Below are 18,209 nucleotides of genomic sequence, written 5' to 3' on the forward strand. Positions count from 1 at the left end.
TCTTCCCACAGGAGGAGAGAATACTGAAAGACTAAATCAACTGCTCGCACTAACTCTCCGAGACTCTATCATTTATTGAACAATATTTATTTCTTTTTTTATATATGTATATTTGTCTTGGATATGTATTGCTTATCTATCTGTGTGTTATGTATGCATATTTGCATGTTTTGCACTGAGATTCAAAAAAACACTTTTTCAGCCTGTTGTACTCGTGCAAAAGAGATAATAAATTTGAATGTGATGTCCACCAAATTCCTTAAGATTATTAAGACTTCTGGGGGTGGATAAACCTGCTTCTTCTTCTTTGGCTTGGCTTCGCAGACAAAGATACAATTTAATATCATACAGCATTACAGCACAGAAACAGACCTCTTCAGCCCTTCTAGTCTGTGCTGAACCATTTCTTTCTGCCTAGTCCCACTGACCTGAATCCAGTCCATCGTCCTCCATACCTCTCCCATCCACGTACCTGTCTAAATTCCTCTTAAATATTAAAATTGAGCCCGCATTCATCACTTCAGCTGGAAGCCTGTTCCACACCCCTACCACTCTCTGTGTGAAGACATACCCCCTCATGTTCCCCCTACACTTTTCCCCTTTCACTCTTAACCCATGTCCTCTGGTTTGTATCTCACCTCCCCTCAGTGGGAAAAGCCTGTCTACATTTACTCTGTATAGCCCCCCTCATAATTTTAAATACCTCTATCAAATCTTCCCTCATTTTCTATGCTCCAGGGAATAAGGTTATAACCTGTTTAACCTTTCCCTGTTACTCAGTTTCTGAAGTCACAGTAACATCCTAGTAAATCTTCTCTGCGCTCTATCTTACTGATATCTTCTCTGTGGTTAGGTAACCAAAACTGTACTCTAAATTTGGCCTCACCAACATCTTGCACAACTTTAACATAACTCCCAACTCCTGTAACTCAATGCTTTGATTTATGAAGGCCAATATGCTAAAAGCTCTCTTTACAACCCTACCCACTTTCAGAGAACTATGTATCTGTATTCTCTAATCCCTCTGTTCTACTCCATTTCTCAGTGCCCTTCCACCTACTGTGTATCACACAACTTTAAAAAAAAAAGAATATCACACTGGACAAGGAACTACAAAAATCAAAATAATCCACGCAGAATGAATGTCAAGAATGAATCACAGCAGGGGCAATAATTTCCTTATAATGAGCTGGAGCTGATATGGTTTACTCATATACATTTCGGAGGCTGCAGCTTTGACACATGCTGTGATCACAGATAAGGGAGATTAGAGAAACGGGAGATATTATAGTCATCATCTAACAAGCGACCATAGCAAATAGTACTTGTGTCCAGGCAAGTGATCATTTACATATCTCAGTTCCTTTACCAGAGAAAAAAACATGCATATGCAGGTGTTTAAGCTCCTAGAAAGGATTAGCTTATCTGTATTCAATTCACTCATGTCAGTGCATTTCATGCAATCAGCAAATGTGACTTAATCAACTTATAATGTAATTGGTCGACTAATTTCATGTAAAATGGTGGTTGTTAAGATAAAGGAAATATCCTGACCTCTTGTATTTGAGGTTACAATAACCTGTCAGCATTAAGCAAGGCATCAACAGAACCAGAGCTTGATTCATCGTTTGCCTTATAAGATCAGACTACTTCAAGGTTGCAGTCTCATTTTGTGGTTCAAATGGCGGCATTATGCTGCTCTGGTCTATCTCTATCACAGTTCATCTCATCTGAAGCATGTAATGAAATTATCCCCTCACTATTACTCCAACGTACCAGCTCTGCTTGTTCCCGTAGAAAAGAGGAAAATCTGTATTATCTACCCGTCATCATCCTCCTCACTACTTCCTGTCGAAGAATACAGCAGAATGTGCTGCTCCAACTTCCTCTGGGACATTCCCTCAGGTTTAAGATTGAGTTGTTCTCTGCCCAACTTGTGTCATTGAAATGTTCCAGTTCTTCGATTTCATGCAAGTTGTTTCTATGCGTCTTTCCCCAAGTGGAGTAACAGTGTTCACAGAAAGGTCATCACCTAAGATAACTGGTTGAAGCTTATCCAGACTCTGCTGTCAATAGCTCTGACCTTTACGTCCACATCCTAACCTCCTCATTCCACTTCTCGGCATTGAGTAATTGATCTTTCTCCTCCAATTAATCAACAGAAGGGTCAAAAGAAACTGATTAAATTGAGATCCTGTGGTGTATGTCTTTAGTTGGACTTTATCCCCTCACTCTCCACTCCAACAACAGCAACCAGAATCACAAAGGAAGCTGATTGAGAAACACAAAATCCAGAATTTCTGAAACCTGGCAGGAAACAATAGAAGCTGGAGGGACTCAGCATCCGTGCAGAGAAATGATCAGTCAACATTCCAGTCGGGACCCTTTATCCAGACCCTGTGGTGGTCACAATAAAGAATCCAAACCCAAACTGTTGATCTGATCATTTCTACTTATAAATACTGCCTGACCTGAAAGGTACTAACAACAACCTCTCACTCAATGCTACCAAAACCAAGAAGCTGATTTTAGACTTTAAGAAATCCAGAGGTGAACAGTCTAGTGATTATTGGAGGATCAGAGGTGGAGAGGGTGAACAAATTTAAATTCCTGGGAGTCACAATCTCTCCTGGACCCAACATACTAATGTTATCGTGAAGAAAGCACACCAGTGCCCACTATTTCCTCAGGAGTTGGCAGAGGAAACCTTGGAAAACCTCTGCAGATGTCTAGTGGAAAGGGTGCTGACCAGCTGCATCGTGGCCTAGTAATGGGGGCACAATACCTCTGAGCAGAAAGCCGTGCACGGATAGAGCCCAGTACCAGCACAGGCAAAACTGTAGGAAAACCTCCACAAAATGCTGCTGTTGGAAAGAAGCAGTCCTCAAGGATCAACACCAGCCAGGACATACCCTGCTCCTGCTGCTGCCATCAGGAAAGAGGTAGAGGTCCCACAAGATTCATAATAGTTCCTACCCCTCCCCCATCAGAATCCTGAACCACACTCAGAGACTCTTTTAAAGACTTACTTTGCACATTATTTATTACCATCATGCACTGACAGTCATCTGGTCCACTCATCTCTCTTTTATGTACATATCTTTTTTCTTGAGAACAAGTAGAAATTTTGCCTGACCCACAGGAAAAAGAATCTCAGGGTTTTATGCCATGTCATGCATATATTCTTTGAAGTGTGAACCTGCTGAGCAGAGCCAGCTTCTCATTAGGCGCTTTCAAGCTACCTCATCAAATGCCCGGTTAGTACCCCATTCACAAGGCAGCGTGATAGGATCCGACCCGGTCAGCGGGCTCCAAAATCAACCGGCTCCCTGTTCTACCTCAGAGGTTGTCAGGGAACTCAGTCAAACCTACCTAGCTCGCATCCACCAGAGGCTTGAAAACTAAAATGGCCAACCCGGTTACTCCTGTGACATCAGCGCTCTCATTGGTCACTGGATGATTTGAGTGGCTTTGTAAACTTGGAGCTTGCTGCCAACTTCCCTGTGACCTTCACAAAGTTGCGGCATTTGTACATTGTGCACTCGACAAAATTGTGGTTAGTACTTCATAGCACAGGGTCCCTCGAGGGAATTTAGGTTCCTGCAGAGCATATGGCGGAGCGACTCAAATCATCCAGTGACCAATGAGAGCGCTGATGATCGATTCCTCGTTCATCACAGCTCAACATTGACAACAAGCACTTCCTGCGCTTCACTGTGTCCATGTGCCACACAAAATGCTGATCCACAGAACTATGTCCTAATATTTTCAACACTGTTGCCATAAGGAGTCCAGTAAGCTCTGAAAAAGACCAGAACAAAGCAACACTAAATTGATGAGCGGGTGGAGCATACTCAGTTCAGAAGCTTAAAAAGATGGTGCCTTCTTAAAAAGGCGGCTCACCTGTGGCTATACTTTGTGAGGTGTCTGAGGAGATTCGGTATGTCACTGAAGACTCTCGTAAACTTCTACTTGTGTACTGCGGAGAGCACTCTTGCTATTTTCATCACTGCCTGGTATGGAGGCACCAACTCTCAGGACAAGAATAAACTCCAGAGGGCTGTTAACGGCCTGCAGCATAAAAAGGCACCAGACTTCACTGCATCAAGGACACCTATATGAGGCTGTGTCTTAAAAAAGCAGCCTCTATCCTCAAAGACCGCCACTAACCAGGCCATGCCCTCTTCATTCTGCTACCATCAGAACAAAGGTACAGGAGCCTGAAGATGAGCACTCAGTAGCACAAGGACAGCTTCTTCCCCGCTCCCATCAGATTCCTGAATAATCAATGATCCATGGATACTGCTTTACTTTTCATGCACTACTATTTTAAAAAAATGTTTTATATATAATAATGCTGTAAGATGGTTACAATATGAATATATGCCTGATGAGGCTGCCACTAAACACCGAATATTATGACTTGTTCCGATTCTGATTTTCACCCTTGTGCCCAAATGGATTGAACAGAACAGGGAAAGAAATAATTGACTCCAACTTTAACATTGGCTAAGAACTCCAAAACAATCACCTGAGGCCATCGCTACATTGAATATGGAATCATTTATTCCCATTACTTTGCAAATGCTACAGTGAGAATTATGGCAGTGAAAATGGAAGAAAGTTGCAACAAATAAAATTACCCCAGATTTCTTTGAAATGAATGGTGTTACACTTAACATTCTCAAAAATGACAAGGATAAATTGATGTTCTAGTCCCCTGACCATCATGGATTGCAAATATATAATGGCAGAGTAAAATCTTGGATGTCTCATTGAGAAAGACTCTCTACAGTTAGAAATTAGTAGCATGGTGGCATTATATACATGAAGTTTTGTTTGAGTGACAGGTTTGGAGTGGACTTGTGCCTGCGAACAGTTTTATAATGATTCATTTTATGATCCGCAAGAAAATCCATTAATTCTCTTCAACACATTCCCTGCAAAAACAAGTTATTTGAATCAATTACTCTGGTTTTTGTTTTCAGAAGCATTAATCATTTGATATATGTCAAGAAATATCAAAACTTGTTAGTTTGAAATCTGTGACAATATATACAAAGTCTGGAATAAGTTATCCAATGTAAATACCTAGACTGAAACATATGACACATATATTGGGCCACTGTTTAAATAACACCGAAAATGACGCAAAACTCTTTATGTGCCAAGTTCCCAGGTTTATCCCGGCTTTGCAAGAATTGTGCAAGTGGGGAATCTTCCCAAAGGGAAAAAAATCATATTCAATTAACACTCAGTTTGGAGGTGGCATGGTTATCGTAGCCATTAGTGCAACTACATTACAGCACCAGCGACCTTGGTTCAAATCTGGCAATGCTCCGGTTTCCTCCCACCCTTCAAAACTTTCGGGGATTGTAGGTTCAATGGGAGTATTTGGGCGGAAGGGCCTGTTACCGTACTGCATATATGTCTATGTCTTTGAATGTGCCATTTATTACCATTTCCCATTGCCCTGACAACATAGAGTTAATCATTTTATTTATGGTATTCTTTTAAGAATACTGTGTTCTTACATTCTGGTACACAAGATCTTCAAAGATCTTCTTTGGGGATTTCTTTCTCAAACTCATGCTCCCCATTTACAAACTTATAACAAAATCTTCTTCTTGCTGATCATTTCCATTAGCCTCAACTTTTGCTTGAATTAAAACAAAGAAAATACGCATTGTTCACTTATGCCAACCATCAGGAAAGACGAAGATCTTAATGCAGGTGAGTGCAGGTGTCTACATTTGTCATCCATTATTGAAAAGATATTATAAGCACACATACATCCACACACATATTACATGGTTAATGATGATCTGGGGAAGTTCATGCATCTTTCCCACTGACTGCTCAAAATAGTCCAAAGGAAAACCCCTACAAATAATGAATTTAAATTGAAACAGGGCTAAGTGTTTTTGTAGCAAGATTATCTCAAATCAAGATGTCACCCGAGCCCAAGGGCTTGTAATGCCTGCTGTGTTCTTTCATACACCACTGGCAAAACTGTACACACAACCCATCTCTACACACACAGAAAGAGATTATAAAATACCACAGGGATGAAAAGAATAAACTGATTGAGGGTGTATTAGTAAAACTGGTACACACCATCGAAGCAGAGAATTTCACAGCACTGAAGGAGGCGATCTGACTCCTTACTCCTGCATTCTGATGTTAAAAAAATCCAAACTCGACCTCGCCTGAAACTGATTCAGTTTTAACTAAATATCCAATTCCCTTTTAAAGAATACTATTGATCAACTCCCACCATCCATCCAGAAAGTGAATTCCTGTTCATTTAGAATTCAATCGCAACCAAAGGTATCTCAATCTCAGTTTATTATGGTCCTTGAAATTGACCAAATTAATAATATAGATTAGAAATCTTTCTCTTGACTCTTTATCTGACAACTCATTTTCTAATGCTACCTAAAGATAAAATGAGATGTGGTGATACAATGCAAAAGGCTTTTGAGATGCAAGAATGTCACGCAAGTTGATGGATGATGATATTACCAGGTTATTTTTAGCAGCAGATGAAAGGCCTATTTAGCACCTTCTATGAATTCCAATATTTTAAGCTGGAAAATTCTATCAAAGTATTGTTCTTAGGCACTAAATACAAAGCGAGGAGATGAGGCTGCAAGAGCAAGGCATTATTCAGAGAGGGGTCCCTAACACCAAGACCATTCCATCATTCTCTAATTCCTTTTGCTTTCCCCAGCACCATTTCAACAGATTCAAATAAATCCATCATCGACAAGGCCATTATTCTCCACAATGAACCATCGAACACTACAGCACAGCGACAGGCCCTTGGGCCCATCTTGTCTATGCCAAACAATTATTCTGCCTAGACCTGCACCCAGACCACAGCCCTCCATCCCCCTCCCATCCATATACCTTTCCAAATTTTCCATAAATTTCAAAATTGAGCCTGCATTCGCCACTTCAGCTGACAGCTCACTCCACACTCCCAGCACTCTGGGTGAAGTTCCCCTAATGTTCCCTTTAAATATTTTGCCTTTCTCCATTAAACTATATCTTCGAGTTCTTGCCTCACCTATCCTCAGCTGAAAAAGCCTGTTTGCATTTACTCTATCTAAACCCCTCGTAATTTGATATCTTCTTTGGCTTGGCTTCGCGGACGAAGATTTATGGAGGGGGTAAAAAGTCCACGTCAGCTGCAGGCTCGTTTGTGGCTGACAAGTCCGATGCGGGACAGGCAGACACGATTGCAGCGGTTGCAAGGGAAAATTTGTTGGTTTGGGTTGGGTGTTGGGTTTTTCCTCCTTTGCCTTTTGTCAGTGAGGTGGGCTCTGCGGTCTTCTTCAAAGGAGGTTGCAGCCCGCCAAACTGTGAGGCGCCAAGATGCACGGTTTGAGGCGTTATCAGCCCACTGGCGGTGGTCAATGTGGCAGGCACCAAGAGATTTCTTTAGGCAGTCCTTGTACCTTTTCTTTGGTGCACCTCTGTCACGGTGGCCAGTGGAGAGCTCGCCATATAACACGATCTTGGGAAGGCGATGGTCCTCCATTCTGGAGACGTGACCCATCCAGCGCAGCTGGATCTTCAGCAGCGTGGACTCGATGCTGTCGACCTCTGCCATCTCGAGTACTTCGACGTTAGGGGTGTAAGCGCTCCAATGGATGTTGAGGATGGAGCGGAGACAACGCTGGTGGAAGCGTTCTAGGAGCCGTAGGTGGTGCCGGTAGAGGACCCATGATTCGGAGCCGAACAGGAGTGTGGGTATGACAAGATAAGCGTATACAGAGTAATTTGATATATACCTCTATCAAATGCCCCTCATTCTTCTATACTCCAGGCAATAACTTCCTAATCTGTTTAATCTTTCCCTATAATTTGGTTCCTCAAATCCTGGCAACACTCCTGCAAGTCTTCTCTCCACTCTTTCAAACTAGATATCTTTTGTGCAGTGAGGAGACCCAAACTGCACACAGTATTCCAAATTTGGTCTTATTGATGTCTAATACAACTTCAGTAAAACATGCCAACTCTACACTCAATGGACTGTTAATATTTGTCCCGATACCTCAACCACCATTACTGTGATATAAAGTGACTGTTTAGCTCAATTCAGCTCTTTAACTGGAACTGTGATCCCATTAATGGATCAGCAATTAAAATTTCAGGTTCCTTAGGGGAAAGGACTATATTCAACTCAATAGCAATGAGAGTCAATTGCAATACTTCACAATTATTCTCTAAAATATAATGCTTAATGAATTGGAAAAAAAAACCCAAGTTTTATCACACATTTGAGGAAGAAAGAACATTAACTTATGAGCCAATTTCATATGTTTAAGTGATAGTAGTGTACGCCAGAAAGAATGACTGAAGGATTGAAATTGGTAATTGCGATTTATACTCAACTGCCCCCTCCAGACTCTGAAAACTTCGCGACAATCAAGACAAGGGACCAAAGAAGTGTGTTGGAGAAAAGGCAACTGACACTGGAGCCAAAGGAATGCAGATAAAGATGAGAGATGACAGTTACAAGAGCAAAAACACTTCAGGGACTTTGTGTATTACACTGATGGACTCTGTGTCAAAAAAGTTGTAGATACATTTACCAGATGATACATCACAGCAGGTGTAACATAGTCCAGTCAGAACTGTGGAGAACAGCCTACAGGGATCATACAGCAGTTTAACATTGCATTAATCAGATCTCAACTAGAATTACACATAAGAATCAGATGTCTCCAAAGAACAGGCAGATGGGTGCATTTAGTCAGTATACAGAATATCACAGCAATCTAAAGTATTTGACATCGGCTTTACGACCTGAAACATTGACCAGGAGGACCAGGAACAACTATCCTCCACTACACGTCAATAACACTACACGTGGAGAGAGTAGAGGGCATCTTTCTTTGGAGTTCACTTAACTAATGAACTAGCATGGGCACACCACAATTCCTCACTTGTCAGGAAGGCACAACAGCAACTGAACTTCCTGTGAAGACTGAAGCGAGCAAGGCAACTGGCCATCGAATTGTCAACCCTTCTACAGGAGCTCAGTCGAGAGTGTCCTGGCTGGCTGCATGCATGACAGTGGGGTACAGTTGCCGCAGAGAAATGTATCAGAAATCAACCCAGAGGACCATAAGAGTGGCAGAGAGGATCACTGGAATCTCCTTCCCCAATCGACGCGATCTACCAGGATTGTGATCTGAAGAGGGCCTGCAAAATTATAAGAACCCCTTCCACCCTGCGCATAGTATCTTTCAGCTACTCCCATCAATAAAGACATATAAGCGTATCAGAGCCAAGACCACCAGACTGAGAAACAACTTATTCCTCAGGGCTGTGAAAATGCCAAACAGCCAAAGGAACTGCTCACAATAACTCTTATATTTATGGAACAATATTTATTTATGTATTATTGCTATATATGAATACTTGTCCTGCATATGCATTGTTTAGAACAGGGGTGGCCAAACTTGCTTAATGTAAGAGCCACAAATGATAAAGCTCAGATGCTTGAGAGCCGCAGGACAAGAACAAAATTCACACATACATTTTTATTGGTACATGCACATTTTGTACGAAAAATTTTATATCAATTTTAAGAAATGCATATTAAATTCAATAATATTTATTCCTTCATGCAGTTTTTAAACTATTAATTTGTATTAGTTTCAATAATCACAAAGACACAAAAATGTTTAAAAAAACCCAGAAAATAAGAGATATTTTAATCAGATTTCCACCTGACAAAATTAGTCTTATTATACTCATTTTTTAATGGCTAAAATACAATGCTACAAATATCAGGCTACAAAAGGCGCGAGTCAGGCGGGCGAGGGCGAGAGACTGGCAGCGCGCGTCAGTGGGCGGGGGGGGTGGGGGGAGACCAGCAGCGTGATTCGGATGGGTGGGAGACCGGCAACGTGAGTCAGGTGGGTGAGAAGGAGAGACCGGCAGCGTGAGTCAGGCGAGGGGGAGAGACCGGCTGTGCAAGTCGGGCAGGTGAGGGGGAGAGACCAGCAGCGAGCCCCATATTAAAGATCAAAGAGCCGCATGTGGCTCGCGAGCCAGGGTTTGGCCACCCCTGGTTTAGAACACAAAGCACAACAGAACAGTACAGGCCCTCTGGCACTTGATGTGCCAGCCCATATATTCCTTTTATAAAAAAGTACAAAATCCTTCCTACCTCCTAACCCTCTACTTTCCTTCCATCCATGTGCCTGACGTATAGTCTTTTAAATTCCAGCCTCCACCACCATCCCTAGCAAGGCATTCCTTTTTTTAAAAAACTTTATTTAAAAGATTTTTGAAAATTATACAATCAAATTACAAAATAACCCCTATATATATATATAGATATAAATATCTGTATCTTCTTCTTTGGCTTGGCTTCGCGGATGAAGATGTATGGAGGGGTAATGTCCACGTCAGCTGCAGGTTCGTTTGTGGCTGACAAATCCGATATGGGACAGGCAGGTACGGTTGCAGCGGTTGCAAGGGAAAATTGGTTGGTTGGGGTTGGGTGTTGGGTTTTTCCTCCTTTGTCTTTTGTCAGTGAGGTGGGCTCTGCGGTCTACTTCAAAGGAGGTTGCTGCCCGCCGAACTGTGTGGCACCAAGATGCATGGTTTGAGGCGATAACAGCCCACTGGCGGTGGTCAATGTGGCAGGCACCGAGCTTTCTTTAGGCAGTCCTTGTACCTCTTCTTTGGTGCACCTCTGTCTCGGTGGCCAGTGGAGAGCTCGACATATAACACAATCTTGGGAAGGCGATGGTCCTCCATTCTGGAGATGTGACCTACCCAGCGCAGTTTGATCTTCAGCAGCGTGGATTCGATGCTGTCGGCCTCTGCCATCTCGAGTACTTCGATGTTGGAGATGAAGTCGCTCCAATGAATGTTGAGGATGGAGCGGAGACAACGCTGGTGGAAGCGTTCTAGGAGCCATAGGTGATGCCAGTAGAGGACCCATGATTCGGAGCCAAACAGGAGTGTGGGTATGACAACGGCTCTGTATACGCTAATCTTTGTGAGGTTTTTCAGTTCGTTGTTTTTCTAGACTCTTATGTGTAGTCTTCCAAAGGCGCTATTTGCCTTGGCAAGTCTGTTGTCTATCTCGTTGTCGATCCTTGCATCCGATGAAATGGTGCAGCCGAGATAGGTAAACTGGTTGACCGTTTTGAGTTTTGTGTGCCCGATGGAGATGTGGGGGGGGGGGGGGCTGGTAGGCATGGTGGGGAGTTGGCTGATGGAGGACCTCAGATTTCTTCAGGCTGACTTCCAGGCCAAACATTTTGGAAGTTTCCGCAAAACAGGACATCAAGCGCTGAAGAGCTGGCTCTGAATGGGCAACTAAAGCGGCATCGTCTGCAAAGAGTAGTTCACGGACGAGTTGCTCTTGTGTCTTGGTGTGAGCTTGCAGGTGCCTCAGATTGAAGAGACTGCCATCCGTGCGGTACTGGATGTAAACAGCGTCTTCATTGTTGAGGTCTTTCATGGCTTGGTTCAGCATCATGCTGAAGAAGATTGAAAAGAGGGTTGGTGCGAGAACGCAGCCTTGCTTCACGCCATTGTTAATGGAGAAGCATTCAGAGAGCTCATTGCTGTATCTGACCCGACCTTGTTGGTTTTTGTGCAGTTAGATAACCTTGTTGAGGAACTTTGGGGGGCATCCGAGGCGCTCTAGTATTTGCCAAACCCCTTTCCTACTCACGGTGTCGAAGGCTTTGATGAGGTCAACAAAGGTGATGTAGAGTCCTTTGTTTTGTTCTCTGCACTTTTCTTGGAGCTGTCTGAGGGCAAAGACCATGTCAGTAGTTCCTCTGTTTGCGCGAAAGCCGCACTGTGATTCTGGGAGAACATTTTCGGCGACACTAGGTATTATTCCATTTAGGAGAATCCTAGCGAAGATTTTGCTTGCAATGGAGAGCAGCGTGATTCCCCTGTAGTTTGAGCAGTCTGATTTCTCGCCTTTGCTTTTGTACAGGGTGATGATGATGGCATCACCAAGGTCCTGAGGCAGTTTTCCTTGGTCCCAGCAGAGCTTGAAAAACTCATGCAGTTTGGCATGCAGAGTTTTGCCGCCAGCCTTCCAGACCTCTGGGGGGATTCCATCCATACCTGCTGCTTTGCCTCTTTTCAGTTGTTCATTTGCCTTATGTCTCTTCCCGGGTGAGGACCTCATCCAGCTCTAGCCTTAAGGGCTATTGAGGGAACTGGAGCAAGGTGGATTCTTGGACTGAGCAGTTGGCACTGAAAAGAGATTGGAAGTGTTCTGACCACCGGTTGAGGATGGAGATCTTGTCGCTGAGGAGGACTTTGCCGTCTGAGCTGCGCAGCGGGCTTTGGACTTGGGTTGCGGGGCCGTACACAGCCTTTAGAGCCTCGTAAAAACCCCTGAAGTCGCCAATGTCCGCGCTGAGCTGGGTTCGTTTGGCGAGGCTAGTCCACCACGCATTTTGGATCTCCCGGAGTTTGCGCTGAAGATGGCTGCATGCGCGACGGAAGGCTAATTTCTTCTCTGGCCAGGACGGCTTTGCAATGTGAGCCTGGTGGGCAGCTTGCTTCTTTGCCAGCAGCTCCTGGATTTCCTGGTTGTTTTCGTTGAACCAGTCCTTGTTTTTCCTGGAGGAGAAGCCCAGTACCTCTTCAGTGGTTTGCAGTATGGCAGTCTTCAGCTGATCCCAGAGGGTTTCAAGGAACGAGTCCGTGAGGCGGATTGCATCCTCGAGCTTTGCCTGGAAGTTTCCTCTCACTTCGTCTGACTGCAAGTTTCCAACATTGAACATCTTTCTGGGGGCTTTACTGTTCCTGGACTTTGGCTTGAAGTGAAGGTTGAGCTTGCAGCGAAACAGCCGGTGGTCAGTGTGGCATTCCGCGCTGGGCATGACCCTGGTGTGGAGCACATCTCATTTGTCTCTTTCTCGCACCAGGACGTAGTCCAGGAGGTGCCAGTGTTTGGATCGGGGAAGCATCCAGGTAGTTTTCAGGCTGTCCCTCTGCTGAAAAAGGGTGTTTGTAATGACAAGCCACTGTTCTGCGCAGAGCTCCAACAGGAGGCGCCCGTTGTCGTTGCACTTGTCGACACCATGCTTGCCCAGGATTCCTGGCCAGGTTTCTGAGTCTTTGCCGACGCGAGCATTGAAGTCGCCAAGGATGACAACCTTGTCGGCTGTAGGGGTGCGTTGAATGAGGTTGCGCAGATCAGTGTAGAACTTGTCCTTTTCTGCTGGTTCCGCCTGGAGGGTTGGAGCATAGACACTGATGAGGGTGATGCTATGCTTGTTTTGAAGGGGGAGTCGCATGGACATGATCCGGTCCGAGTGGCCTGTTGGGAGGTTTTTGAGTTTGGAGGCAATGGAGTTCTTGACCATGAAACCTACACCAGATAGGCGTCGTTCATCCATAGGCTTGCCAGACCACTAGAGAGTGTAGCCCGCGCCGTGTTCTTGGAGGCTGCCTACATCTGCAAAGCGGACTTCACTGAGAACGGCTATGTCGATGTCAAGTCTGAGGAGTTCATGTGCGATGAGGGCAGACCGACGTTCAGGTCGGTGGCTGTCAGCCTTGTCTAGCATGGTTCTGATGTTCCAGCATGCTAGCTTGAGTTTGTGAACATCTTTTGAGGAGGAGGACGTGGACATGTCCTCGGGCCTGTGCAAAGGCGCTTTTAGGCGGAGTGCAGTGTGCGCAGTACTAGCCCCACCCTTTACACCCATGGTTCGTGTGCCGTGGCCAAAGCAAGCTGGGACGTGGCAGCGAGGTCCTTGGGTCGTCGGTTTTATATCGGAGTGGCCTTCTCCTATGCAGGTTTCTTACCCGGGCTGGAGGGGCCTGCCTCCCCTCTTAGGTCGGATCATACCTGGTCGCAAATCACCTGTGGACATGGCCTAGGTAAGTTTAATTGGGTTCTCTAACTACCTCTGAGGTAGGTTAGGGACCCGGTTGGATTCTGTCGGGGTTGACCGAGGCACACCCTTTCTTACTGCTGTGTAACTGGGGTGTAAAATGTAAAAAGCGAGGGGGAGGCAGCGGCCCCGGCCTCAGTAGAGTGAGGCAGGCGGAGGTCCCGGTCCGGGCAGAAGCAAGGGGGAGGCGGTGGCCCCGGCCTCGGCAGAGTGAAGCAGGCTGTGGCCCCGGTCCGGGTAGAAAGAAGGAGGTGGCGGCCCCGGTCCGGGCTCAGGGAAGGCGGCGGCGGCCCCGGCCCCAGTCCGTGCAGAAGGTAGGTGGCGGTGGCCCCGATCCAGGCAAAAGCGAGGGGGAGGCGGTGGCCCCGGCCTCTGTAGAGCGAAGCAGCAATATATATCTATATATAGATATATATATATATATATATAATCTATATATATATATATATATAATCTATATATAAATATATATAATCTATATATATATATATATAATCTATATATAAATATATATAATCTATATACATATATATATATAATCTATATATAATCTATATATAATCTATATATATATAGATATATATATATATAATCTATATATATATATATATATATATATAAAAATAACAACCCCTACCCACCCTCCCACCTCTTCAGCCAGCTCCCTTAAGAGGAACCAAATATAAAAAAAGAGAATATATAATATTTCAAAATATTTCCAAATCCATATATTCCAAATAAGAAGACCAGATTTTAACAAAGGAATAATTATCATGTAAGTTACAAGTAATTTTTTCCATTGTAAGACAGCTCTCAATTCATTATGCCAATGTGCTATATTAATCTCTACGTTATCTTTCCAAGTACAAGCTACACATTTTCGTGCTACAGCCAACACTAAATGTACAAATGCAATCTGAAATTTATCCAACCCCAATCCCTTCAAAGAGACTATATAAACAAAAAAAAAAAATCGAATGGTCTAATGGTATTTTTAATTTTGAGTAAATTTTCCAAAACCAACCTAATGCCTTCCCAAAATAGTTGTACTTTCACACAAGACCAAATGGCATGTAAGAAAGTTCCAAAACATAATCCACATCTAAAACAAGAATCCGAATTATTAAACCCATATTTTTTCCAGTTTCTCTGGAGTCAAATATAACTGATGTAAAAAGTTATAGTTAACTATTCCATATCTTACATTCGTCAGTTTAGTTATACTTTCAGAACACATAACTTCCCAATTCTCTTGAGGGATAATATAATTTAAATCACTTTCCCATTTAACCCTTGATTTCTCCCATTCTGGTTTATCCATACCTTCTTGTAACAATTGATACATATCCAAAATATAACCTTTCTTTGGTATAGAGGAAATCAAAGATTCAAATTTCATCAATATAGGTAGATTAATCTTTTTACCATAATTATCTTTTATCAGAGCTCTGAGTTAATAATACACAAATAAAGAATTTACCGATATCAAATTTCTCCCTCAACTGGTTAAAAGAAAGAAACTGTCCTTCTTCGAAACAGTCCTGAACTATCATTATACCCTGAAAATTCCATCTCTTTAAATGATTATTGAACATTGAAAAAGGAATAAGCTAATTATGATATAATGGGGTTTGAATTGATCATTTACCATTCAATCCTAAAACCATATTTCTTTTAATCCATATCTTTAGCAAATGTTTTAATACCAGCATTTTACATTCCCACAATGTTAATATTCCACTTAAATATAAACTGGTGTACCTCAACTTCAGAAATACAAGCCATTTACACCTTTACCAACTCAGGGGTGGGTCCATATCCATCAATCTACTAACAAATTTCAACAGACCTGCTTCATAATCATTTTGAAAATGAGGTCACTGAAGTCCACCTAACGCACATTTCCATGTAAGTTTGTGCAAAGCTACTCGTGCTAATTTTCCTTTCCATAAAAACTCCCGCACTGCTCTATTCAGATCCTGAAAAAAACTCTTTGAAAGTTAACATGGTATCGACTGAAACAAATATTCGATTCAAGGAAAAATATTCATTTTAATGCAATTTACTTGACCAATTAATGTTAACAGAAGATCTTTCCATTTAATCAAATCCATTTTAATCCTTTTTAATAAAGGAACATAATTTAATTTATATAAAGATTGGTAACCTGCATTTACTGTTACTCCCAAATATTTAATTCTATCTGACCATTTCAATTTTATAATATTTTTATATTCTGAATGATCTCCTTCCCCAACTGGCAATATTTCACTCTTATCCCAGTTAACTTTATATCCAGATAACTCTGCAAATTTCAACAATCTTACAAATATTTCAATGACTGCTCCGGTTCTGTCAAATATACCAACACATCGTCTGCAAATAAATTAATCTTATATTCATCATCTGCAATTCTTATCCCTTTAATCTTATCATTCTGTCGTATTGTCTGAGCTAATGGTTCGATAGTCAATGTAAACAAGGCTGGTGATAGTGGACAACTTCGCCAGGTCGATCGCGTCAATTTAAATGGTAAAGAAGTTTGACCATTTGTCACCACCTTAGCAATTGGATTTGTATATAGAGCCTTAACCCAACCAATAAAATAAGGGGAAAAATTCAACTTCTCTAACACCTTGAATAAAAAATTCCACTCAACTCTATCAAAAGCTTTTTCGACATCCAGTGCAACCACCATTGGATGGTTGGGTTGCTGTCTAGATGCATTGACCAATGTTATCAATCCAAGGATGTTATCAGATATGTTTCTATTCTTAATAAAGCCTGTTAATCTATATGTATCAACTGAGGTAAATATTTAGCAAGTCTATTCACCTACACTTTCGCTATAATTTTATAATCTACATTTATTAAATAAATAGGTCTATATCAAGGTACTTTCAATGGGTCCCTATCTTTTTTGGAATTACAGTAATTATAGCACTTGAACAAGATTCCAGTGACAACTGATCCTCAGTTATTTGCTGCAATACTTCTCCAAATACAGAGGATAAATCTTCATAAAATATTTCATAAAATTCAACTGAAAATCCGTGATCCCCTGGCAACTTTCCATTCGGCATCTCCTGAATAGCTTCTTTAACCTCAAAATCTGTAAATGGAGCTTCCAATTCCTTAACCTCCTCCTCCCCTAAAACAAGCAATTTTAATTTGAATAAATAAGATTCAATAGACCAACATCCTGCTTTCCCTCAGAAGTATATAATTTTTGGTAAAATGAATAAAACTGATCATTAATTTCCTGAGGTTTATAGGTAACTATTGAATTCTTTTTAACACCATTAATAATTTGTGATGTCTGTTCTGTTTTTAGTTGCTATGATAATACCTTATGAGCTCTCTCACCCAGTTCGTAATAACATTGCTTAGATCAGTGAATTAAACGCTCATACTGGTAAGTTTGTAATGTATTATAACATAATTTCAACTTCGTTAAAGCAGCTTTTTTTTAATCTTCTGTATCTTTCTGAAATTCCTTTTCCAACTCAATAATTTGCTTCTCCAATGTTAAACTTTCCACCACACATTGTTTTTTTTTAATTTCGTAGTATAACTAATAATTTGCCCACGGAAATATGCTTTCAAAATACAAAATTACTATTTACTGAATTAGTATTCTCAGTCAAGAATAAAGCAATCTGTTCCTTAACAAAAGTATTAAACCTCCATCTATAAGACAATTGCACCACTTCTGAACTTGCACAAGAGAAGAACATAGAATGATCCGATATAACCTGGCTTTTATAATCAGCCTGTAATATTCTACCTTGTAAATGTGCTGATACCAAAAAAAATCTATTCTAGAAAATGAATCATGTCTAGATGAATGAAAAGAAAAATCTTTCTCTGTAGGGTTTACTCTCCTCCAAACATTAATTAAATTCATATCTTTCATCAGAGCTCCTATTTGTATTGCCGTCTTTGATTTCCTTATATTTTTCGGAGATCTATCCAATAAAGGATCTAAAACACAGTTAAAATCTCCCCCAACTAGATTATTATTTTTGGCCTGATTTAACAGTAAAAAAGCCTCCAACATGAACCGTTCATCATCTACATTATGTGCGTAAATATTTAACTAGGTCCATGTTTCAGCAAAAATTTTACAATTCACCATCAGAACCCTCCCTGCATTTCCTTCAAATGACTCCAACTCAAACAATAATTTCTTATGAATTAAAATCGCTACACCTCTTACCTTAGAATTAAAAGAAGAAAACAATCTCTCTTCAATTTCAAATGCTCTTTTTCAGTCAAATGTGTCTCTTGCAAAAAAAAATA

This window comes from Narcine bancroftii, chromosome 8 (assembly GCF_036971445.1).
Source record: "Narcine bancroftii isolate sNarBan1 chromosome 8, sNarBan1.hap1, whole genome shotgun sequence".
Classification (NCBI taxonomy): domain Eukaryota; kingdom Metazoa; phylum Chordata; class Chondrichthyes; order Torpediniformes; family Narcinidae; genus Narcine; species Narcine bancroftii.